At 38.4% G+C, this 10208-nt stretch overlaps 1 non-coding gene across 3 annotated transcripts; it reads right to left on the bottom strand.

The window, feature by feature from the left end:
* Window positions 1-7101: 7101 nt before the first annotated feature.
* LOC101293493 lies at window positions 7102-8064 on the bottom strand. Of its 3 annotated transcripts, XR_184746.1 has the most exons (3): window positions 8046-8064; window positions 7899-8009; window positions 7102-7829 (listed from the first exon to the last, which is right to left on the bottom strand). It is a non-coding gene; the product is annotated as an uncharacterized LOC101293493 (transcript). The 3 variants fall into 3 exon arrangements; XR_184747.1 differs by having other exon boundaries at window positions 7899-8049; XR_184748.1 differs by lacking the exon at window positions 8046-8064 and having other exon boundaries at window positions 7903-7940.
* Between the last annotated feature and the right edge of the window lie 2144 nt (window positions 8065-10208).

Raw genomic sequence — 10208 nt, forward strand, 5'->3', positions numbered from 1 at the left:
CCAAGGTTCTGGTGTGCGTGACGATGAGTCTGATTTGGTGCTCTTCACGTCTTCGTCACCTCCTGCCATGCTAGAGGTTTGATCGAGTTTTGGTGGTTAGGGTTAAGGTCGAGGATCGCTTGTGTGCTCTGATACCATAAAGAAGTTTGAATGGAAGAGAAAACTGTTTCACTTCATTGCTTGGCAATTGCCGATACTTACAGTATATATATAAGTTACAAACTGCTAACCCTAGCGGAAATAGGGTTCTATACATAATTACTGTACAAACCATAACTCTAGTCAAGTTAGATCTCCTAGAAACACTAGAAAACTATCTCTCTGTCCAGTTACGCACTGCTGCCTTCCCATCTCGATAGACTGCAACACAACCAACATATGCATCTTCAGTCCTTGCTTCAATAGTACCCAGAACACCACGTGTCATTTGGTCCCCTCTAATACTATTGGTCTAAGTGTTTTTATCTTATTTCTGATTGGTCTATTTATTTAGGGATGTGAAATCCACACACCATAAATTGAAATCCACACACCCTCTCTCATTTGTTGGTTAACACATTCACAAAAAGACAAAGTTTAAGACACTAAAGACAAAATTTAAGTTACCAAATAAGGAAAGATGGTGTGTGGATTTCAATTTAAGATGTGTGAATTTCACATCCTTTTATTTACCTCTACTTTTTTTTCACCCCCTGTTGGTCCTCACAAGAAATTGAGTTATATGATTAGCTAGAAACATCACCTGACAGTGTCACGTGGTGTTCCGGGTACATAAAATAATTACTCATCAATCAAACCAAAAGATTAGTATTATATATGTCGGATGAAACATCACAACTCACAAGACATGTCTATCGGTTAAAGATCATTTCCTCATCATAGAAAATCCAGTGAAGTTGACTTGGTTTTGTTTTGGTTTTCCAGGTCGATCTGCTCTGATTCGGAAGGGGGAGATATCGATACTGACAGTAGCAGCAAGACTACGTACGTCAATGGATAATAAATCAGCTAGCTAGCTAGAAAGAGCAGTTGAGGAGTAATGTGTTTGAGCAAGGAGACCCTGCTATCTAAATGCTTTGGGTAGGCAGTCGGCCTCATTCTGTATTCTCATTACTACTCAATCTATATATATATATATATATATATATATATATAGTTTGGCCGGCCGGCCACCTCTTAAATAGTCGCGGCTGGTCACACAGCTAGGCTAGGGTTCAAATTTGGCTTTTTCAATATTTCTGAACTACTGTAGGATTCTTTCTTCTGACAGTCAGCTTCAATATGATCCAATACGTGCACTTGTGCAGGATCTATCAGATTGAATAGCTTCAAATTGTCATTACCATATTGAGTTCATACACATGATATGCATTCGTTTCGCGAGTTATTTTAAGTATCTATGATCACAATATATAACGTACTTCCTTGGTGCTCTCAAAATCAGGTGAGTGAGGTAATTTACCATTATGGGAAAGTCTTTATAATTAACCTTGAACGATCGAGTATTATTACCAAATTTAAGCAAATATATATATATATATATATATGGTTGTTTGTTAACTCAATTTGCAACTCTTATTTCCAATTGGACTAACACGTTACTCGATCATTATCGACCCGATTACGTACGTACTAAACCCTAAACCCAGCAGCATACCTGAAAATTAAGTAGAACATGAAGTTAATTTATCATCAGTTCATGAGTTAAATCCCATACATTGTTCACTGTGCTGGTACCAAGAGATGTAAAGTTCTTATATCTGATGATCAGTACTTCATTTCGAATAAATTGCATGCATTCAAACTATCCTTTCAATTGCACCACAAAAGATGCATATAAGTGGAACATATCATACGTACAAATTTGAATCTATGGGAAAAAATTCGAGGAAAAAATAAGACCACTGATAATGAACATGGGAAAATGAACATACGATAAAGATTTAGTAATGGCATTTGAGATAGCCATGGCTGACAAGTCTTCACCAAGCAACAATATATATTGAAAATCTCTCTCATCATGTATGTTTTGTTGGTTCGTGGTTGGCAAGATCGATCTAACTTAATTAAACTAGAATGATTTAAATGTCACATTATGAATCTTATCATAAATGTTTTAATTGTTGACTGGTGGAGATGCCTTGAGCTCAAAAGTAGTAGTACGTTGAATGAGATAATCAAAATAGGTCGAGTTACAGGTCGTGTATATGTGCAACTCTTCACCAAACTGCATGTGCTCATGATGATTACTGAAACCTCTGAAATTGTGTGTGTAGGTACTCATGGAATCTTGTTTAGGTAACGGACTGTGGCTTAGATAAGAGCGAGCCCTATGAAATCTCACATAAGAAAAGAAATTTTTTACGATATCTGCTACCTGTTTATGATACATACATTTACTGATATGACAACAAATTTGTTATTATTTTGGTAAAGATAGTCATTACGTGGGTAATTTTTGTTCTATTAGAGGTAATTACTCAACTCAAGACAAAATACAAACTTATGAACAACTTGTTGTCGTTGTAGTAACTTTGTTCAATTATATGTAAATGTGTAAAACAAATGTAGTAATTTTGTTGTCAATGTTGTAAATTTTACTCATTTAACTTGTTATTTTTGTTCAATTAGTGGTAAATGAGTATGGTATACATCCCAGTACCGAAGACAACCCCAAGAAATAAAATGAATCATCCTTACATTATTAGAAACTAGCCTCTGATCATACTCATGCAATACACGTGTGGTTGATGTGTTGATGCATCACATGCATCAACTTTATCCTAAAATTGTAAAATGAGTCCTCAAAGTGATATTAGTCCTCAAAGTTGTAACATGAGTTCTTAAAATTGTAAATTTTCAGTTACATCATTAGTCCTCAAGTGATAAAATGTGTGCTTAAAGTGGTAATTAATTAAGTCCTCAAAGTGATATTTACAACTTGAATGACTCATATTACCACTTTCAGGACAAATATTACAACTTTAAGGACTTATGTGCTAATTAATAATATTTACAACTTTAATTTAAAGACTCATCTTACTACGTTGAAGACTAATATTACTACTTCGACGACTCAATTTACAACTTTAGGACAAATTATGCATGTCATGCATTAACATATTGTAGAATTTTTCATTGTCATTTGTTATCAATCAACTTTTAATTTTATTCACACATTGCTACATACTAGATACACATCATTTACTTAATACACTACCTAATAACTTTTTTACTTTAACGTTTTACTACATACACACCCTTAAACTTCCTAAACTACTCTAACACAAAATACCATACATATTCATTTATACACATCCTACTTTCATATAGCTTCCTACATGTTGGGTATAGAAACCTAACGGGATAATTTTCTTCCCTTAGAGATGTTGAAAGCTCAATTGGCTACCCTCTCACCTTCTTTAGAGACTCCACTGATGGGCAAATCCTTCTCAAGATGATGCCGAGATTAATACTCAATTGAAGGATTGATTCTTGAAGGTTTGAGTGTTGGGTTTCCAGCCCATGTGTTTTTCGTAAGATGTTTCGTCTTAGAGTATGGTGTTCCAATAAGGAAAGTAAATCCTTATTGATGATGGTGTACCTGTAATCTTGTTGATTACGGAGAACGAATGAGGCATTATTGCCTACCACTAATAGGAATAGGATTCCTATTTGGTGAAGAGATCTGAAGATCCTTATGGCTATAAGGAGAGGTTTAGTTCTAGGTCTTGTATCGCAGAGACGAAGACCAAAGTGTGTTCCATTCTCAGTTAGAGGGTGAGAGAGGGCAGAGAGGAGAGAGATAGGAAGAGAAGTGAGAGAGTCCTTGTTTTCTTATTCTTTCTGGTGTACCCATTATTAATATAGTGGAAGTGTTTTCTGCCGGTGGATGTAGGCAAAGGTTTTGCTGAACCACCTTAAATCTGTGTTCTTTGTGTCTTATCTTTATGGTTGTTTCTCTTGATTTGCTGTGTTCTTTTGGGGTTCCTTGACATACATAATTGGCCGATATCACAACAGTGGTATCAGAGCGGGGTTAGTCTGTAGATCCAAGGTTTGATTCGGCAGGTTTGGTGTTGTCAAGATGAGTGAAGACAAAGGCACAATGATCAAACTCACCCACACGAATTGGGTGATGTGGAAGCCAAGAATGGAGGATATCCTTTATTGTAAGGATATGCATGAGCCTATTGAAGGTGTGGCTGGCAAGCCTGTAGATATGGCGGATGACAAGTGGCGAAAGTTGCACCGGAAAACTGTTGGCACGATAAGACAATGGGTAGATGATTCCATCTTTCACCATGTGTCGGAAGAAACTGATGCGGAAGAACTCTGGAAGAAATTGGAATCCCTCTTTGAGAAGAAGACCGCTGCGAAGAAAGCTTTCCTTTTCAAAGAGATGATCAACATGAAGTTTAATGAGGATAAAAGTGTTGCTGTACACTTGAATGATTTCCAGAATGTGACCAATCAGTTGGCGACAATGGGTATGAAGATTGGCGATGAGATACTAGCATTTTTCTTGCTAGGGACTTTGCCAGACAGTTGGGAGACTTTTGTGGTGACCTTGACTAATTCTGCGTCTGATGGTGTATTGTCTATGGATACCGTTAAGAACAACATGCTTAACGAAGAAACAAGGAGAAAAGCTGTTGGCATAGACGATGGGCACGGAAGAGCTCTTGCTGTAAAGGGTAGAGACAAGAATTCAGGTCTAAGGTTTAGTGGCACATGTCACTACTGTGGCGAGAAGGGCCACATAAAGCGGATGTGTCGAAAGTGGAAACAAGACAAAAGAAGGGCAACTACCAAGATGATGAAGATAATGGCTTTACTGCTACTGTCTCGGGGGAGCTTCTCACTGTTCAAGAATGTATGTATGTTGGTGACAAGGGTCATGATTGGTTTGTGGATATCGGTGCAAGTTGTCATGTTACTTCCAACTTGGAGCTCTTTACCACATACGAAGCAAGCAACTTTGGGATATTGAAGATGGGTAATAGAGGCTGGTCCAAGATTTCGGGAATGGGAGACATTTGCATTTGATCTTGGTTACCATATGACATTGAAGGATGTAGGCACGTTTCTGATTTGCGTGTCAACATATTGTCTGCAAGTGTTCTTGACAGACAAGGTTTTCACCAGTATATTGGTGATGGAAAGTGGAAGCTTATGAATGGGTCGTTGGAGGTTGCTAGAGGAGGTCTGTGTTGTTCCTTGTACAAGACACATAGCTTGGTGTACAAAGATGACTTGAGTGCAATGGGTGATACTTCTTCGGGCGTATGGCACCAGAGTGATGGCCATATAAGGAAGAAAGGCGTTCTGGAAAAGATGTCCCAAATTTCCTTTTCCAATGGTTGTTCTGACCAGGAAGAAGATGGTCAAGAGTGTTCCACCACTGGGGACATGGTGATGAGTTGTTCGATCAGGGGGAGCTGCACGCTCCAACCACGTAATTCTGCATCAAGTCAGCTTGGGCGGACTCCTGGTAATGGAGTCGCGCCGGTGTTCCTCCCTCATGGTCTGGAGGGGGAGATTGTTGGGTTTCCAGCCCATGTGTTTTTCGTAAGATGTTTCGTCTTAGAGTATGGTGTTCCAATAAGGAAAGTAAATCCTTATTGATGATGGTGTACCTGTAATCTTGTTGATTACGGAGAAGGAATGAGGCATTATTGCCTACCACTAATAGGAATAGGATTCCTATTTGGTGAAGAGATCTGAAGATCCTTATGGCTATATAAGGAGAGGTTTAGTTCTAGGTCTTGTATCGCAGAGACGAAGACCAAAGTGTGTTCCATTCTCGGTTAGAGGGTGAGAGAGGGCAGAGAGGAGAGAGATAGGAAGAGAAGTGAGAGAGTCCTTGTTTTCTTATTCTTTCTGGTGTACCCATTGTTAATATAGTGGAAGTGTTTTCTGCCGGTGGATGTAGGCAAAGGTTTTGCTGAACCACCTTAAATCTGTGTTCTTTGTGTCTTATCTTTGTGGTTGTTTCTCTTGGTTTGCTGTGTTCTTTTGGGGTTCCTTGACATACATAATTGGCCGATATCACAACATTGAGAAACACTAATATAGGAAATCATCATGTTGTTGCTGATTTTGTTTTGAACAATGAATGTTCATTGACAAACATTCAATTAAAGAGGAGATCGAAGAAAATATCAAAAAGTGAGAAATGTCGTTTTTGGTAATTTAATATACTAAAAAATTATATCGTTTAATGTATAAAAAATAGGATATGTATCTAGTATTATGGGGTGTGTGAATAAATTTTCTTTAACTGTTTATTTTAAGGAAATATATTTTTAAACGATTTTATCATAAGTTATAATCATTTTTTAGTGTAACTAATATTTTGGTCAATCTATAAATAGGTGAAGCCTAAACACTTGGTTTTATAGTAGTAGAGAAGCGCTTGACTTTATACAAGTAGAGATATATAGTATCACACACAAATGCTAAGATGTTTTGTGTATGTTAAAACCTCGTCAGCATTATTGGACACGTGTATGTGTGACTCATTTATCGGTCTGCACAACGTTATGTGTGTGTATATATATAATTATATATATAACTAATAAATCTGTACTATTCAATCCAAAACAAAAAACAAAAAATTGTACTAACCTTACAATCACATCATACGCCTAAAAGTTGAATTATAGTACTACTTCAGCATGTGTTGGAAGTTTGGACCTTTAAGTGACTTGATCAGTTAATACCCGGCGATCTGATCTCGAAAGATATAAACATATCCATCTGCAAATGCAATACTATGAAAGCAAACCTGTACATGAGTTGAAGAAACGACGACTGTTGACACACAAAAAAACTCACCGTTTCAAAAAAATTATATGGTGATCAATTTATGGGTATTCCAAAATAAATGGAAAAGAAGTTGGCTGTTTTGACTAAGTTCAAACAGAAAGCATACTCCTCATTCAAAGTTTGTTAGCATTGAAATATTCCAAACGTTAAAACAAGCGAGGATATATATTGTTATTCAAATTTGATATGCAATTGAAGATAAAAATTCTCATTCACAATCCAAATTCATTCAACTCTGAAGACAATATTCTTGGATACTTTTTCACGTCCTACATATGTGGAAGAATAAGTTTGAATATTAACAAAGGCCTCAGAGGTCAAAGAAGAAGATAGAGATACTGCTATAATCTTTCCGATTCAAATGGATAAAGGATCAACCTCAGTTTGAATTTGAATTGATAGCTATCTTCATTAAACTAACCTGCTGTGCCTATAAAAAGGTAAGTTCTCTGTAACGAAAGGAGGCAGAAAAGAAGAACGAGAAGAGAACAAGAGGAGGAAGAGAAGAGAACAGAAGAGCAGAAGAAGAGAAGCTGCGAGGCAACAAGAAGATAGTGAAGGTGGAGCTCTCATTCTAACTCTGTTTATCTTTTGCAGCATCTTTATCTTTCTGTACCATCTGGAAGTCTCAACCTTGTTCCACCGAAAGCCTAGAAAGTAAAAAACTGAACAACTCCTCTGAGAAGCTTCCTACAACACGGCTTCAGCAATCATCTCTACCTTCCTAAGCAAGGCCCTAATGCCGTTCAAATCTCGAAGACCGTTTCAGGTCGCCTCAAGGTCATCACCAAAAGAAGATTATGGCTGCTCAGCTCCTTCTCTCATTGCAATGAAACATATGGCCTTGCATCACTCGCATAACAAGCCACACAAGGGGAAGAGAACAAATATTCCAAGCAACACAAGTTTGAAGCTGTCATGTCAATTATGAAGAGCAGGAACTTACCCTAGACGTCTTGGAGTATTTCCCACAAAGCAATGAAGAGTATTTTTTTTATCTGCAAGCAAAAGGTGGAAGTCAGAATCTGAAGCCGCTGAAGAAATAGAAGTGTACCTGACAGATTCACCTGCGAAGATAAGTGAAGCCTGAGCAGATTGAAGTGAGTCTGAGCGGATTGAAGCCTTAGCAGATTGAAGCAAGCCTGAGTGGATTGAAGTGAGCCTGAGCGGATTGAAGCCTTAGCAGATTGAAGCAAGCCTGAGCGGATTGAAGCAAGCCTGAGCGGATTGAAGCAAGCCTGAGCAGATTGAAGTCAGCCTGAGCAGATTGAAGTAAGCTTGAGCAGATTGAAGTGAGCTTGAGCAAATAGAAATGAGTAAACTGAAACGTCCAGTATGCTCTTCTTCTACAAAAGACAAAAGTCTTAATCAAGTGTCAATTGGTGACCACAAAGCCATGCCAATCCAAAATTCAGAAGCATAAAGTGTAGTCAAAATGAAGGAGCTATTACCCAATGTGCGCTCTCGATCAAGGTGGAGTGCAGAAAGGGAGACGGCACCTCTCCATTTATACAGGAGCAGACCTTTCGAATTTGTCTTCCAATTGCATTCGATTTCCATCTGCAATCTGGTCTCTATCTTCAAGATGATAATCATAGAGATGTTTTGAGGTTATCAAAATTGGGAAAGACGTGTCTGGGTTCAGTTGTTGTGGGAGAATGAAGTCTGGCTGCTGATGAGCTTTTGGTCGACTACGAGTTTTTTTGGGCTCTATCACTAATTGGCAAGCAAGCCCACTCAATTATTCAAGCCTCTCGGGTGTCCAAATCAGTTCGGCAGAAACTTCACCAAATGGAGGCTCCATGAAACAAAAAATGTGACCAATACAAAACCAAAAATCCTAAATGTTGAACTACAATGGTTTGATCCCTTTACGGGGTATGTAGGCAGTCTAGATTTAAATCTAAATACAACCACAGCTCCAAATAAATCTCCACATCTTCTTGAAGCTAAAATCTCGCTACTAGCCCAAATGTCTTTAGAAACAAATCCAAACACAAAATCGAATCCCTGGTTCACCTACACCAAATTCGTCCTAAATACAACTCCAACTTTAAAATCAAAGCCTTTCCAACAAGTCATTCACTTGTTGGAATTCTTGAACTACGAATGGCTTGATCCCTTCTCAAGGGTACGTAGGCAACCCATTCAAATTTCCGGGTGCAGCCGTAAAAACAAACAAACACACACACTCCCCATTGGTTATTTTCTTTTGGAATCAAAGGGTTTTCCTCTTAAAATAAGAGGATGTAATTAAGAGATATGTTATCTTGAATGGGTCGAACTTAACATAATAAAAGTTCTATCTCCCATAAATGAGATAGGACGAGATTATGTCAAGTATATTATGTACATTTTTTGCTCAACAGTAAGTGATAGGTTAGGTGACGAAATAAAGTTTCGTCACCAAAGTTTTGAACACTTAGGTGACGAAAATGCATTTCGTCGCCTAACAACTTACTTTTGTGACGAAAATAAATTTGTCGTCTAATACCTTTACTTAGGTGACGAAACATAAAGTTGTGTGTCTTTTTAAACCAACTACGGGCTAGAAGTAAAATTTTAGAAAACCCACCGTATTATATGATTAGTGTACTTAAATACGGCTATGAAAAAAAATTCACCAGTTTTCGAAAATGTTAAAGTCTCGATCCACGCGGTCAACATTAAATTAACGCCACTTATTACACGAAAACGCTCTTACCAACCTCTATCTCGATCCACGCGGCGATCCCCGGCGAGTCCGCCGAATTCCAGTTTTCCGGTGAGATCACCCAAACTTCCAATAAAGTCGATCTTGCCGAAAACTGGAATTCGGTGGACTCGTCGGGGATCGCCAGGGAGGGAAAGTGATCGAGGACGCTGCTGGAGTCCATTGGGGTGGAGGCGCGTCGTCGTCGGCGCCGGACGGTGACGAACGAAGCTTGTGCGCACGTGCGCTCCATATCCGGATTTGATTTGATTTGGTTAAACTCCTAGGTTGGTGTGTGCAAGCAAGACTATTTTCACTATGACATGTATGGATATATATATATATAGTCCGTCTCTGCTACGGACGTCCTCACCGTTTTACAGTGTGGATTTTACTGGAGTCGACTCCGTGGAGGCGCGCCCTCGCCAGCGCCGTACGGTGGCGAACAGACGAAAATACGCACCGTAAAACGGTGCGGACGTCAACACCTGAGAAGAATTCTATATATATATATATATATATGTGTGTGTGTTTAATTGGACATGATATACACATGAAAAGAAGCTATTACGTTGATAGACAAGGATCCTAATTTGGTTAGGATGTTGATTCATTGAATCATGAGATTCGTGCACTTGAAAAGGAAGAAAACCTAATGTGATTAGGTTATATATAATCTGATTAT

Source organism: Fragaria vesca, linkage group LG5 (assembly GCF_000184155.1).
Source record: "Fragaria vesca subsp. vesca linkage group LG5, FraVesHawaii_1.0, whole genome shotgun sequence".
Lineage (NCBI taxonomy): Eukaryota > Viridiplantae > Streptophyta > Magnoliopsida > Rosales > Rosaceae > Fragaria > Fragaria vesca.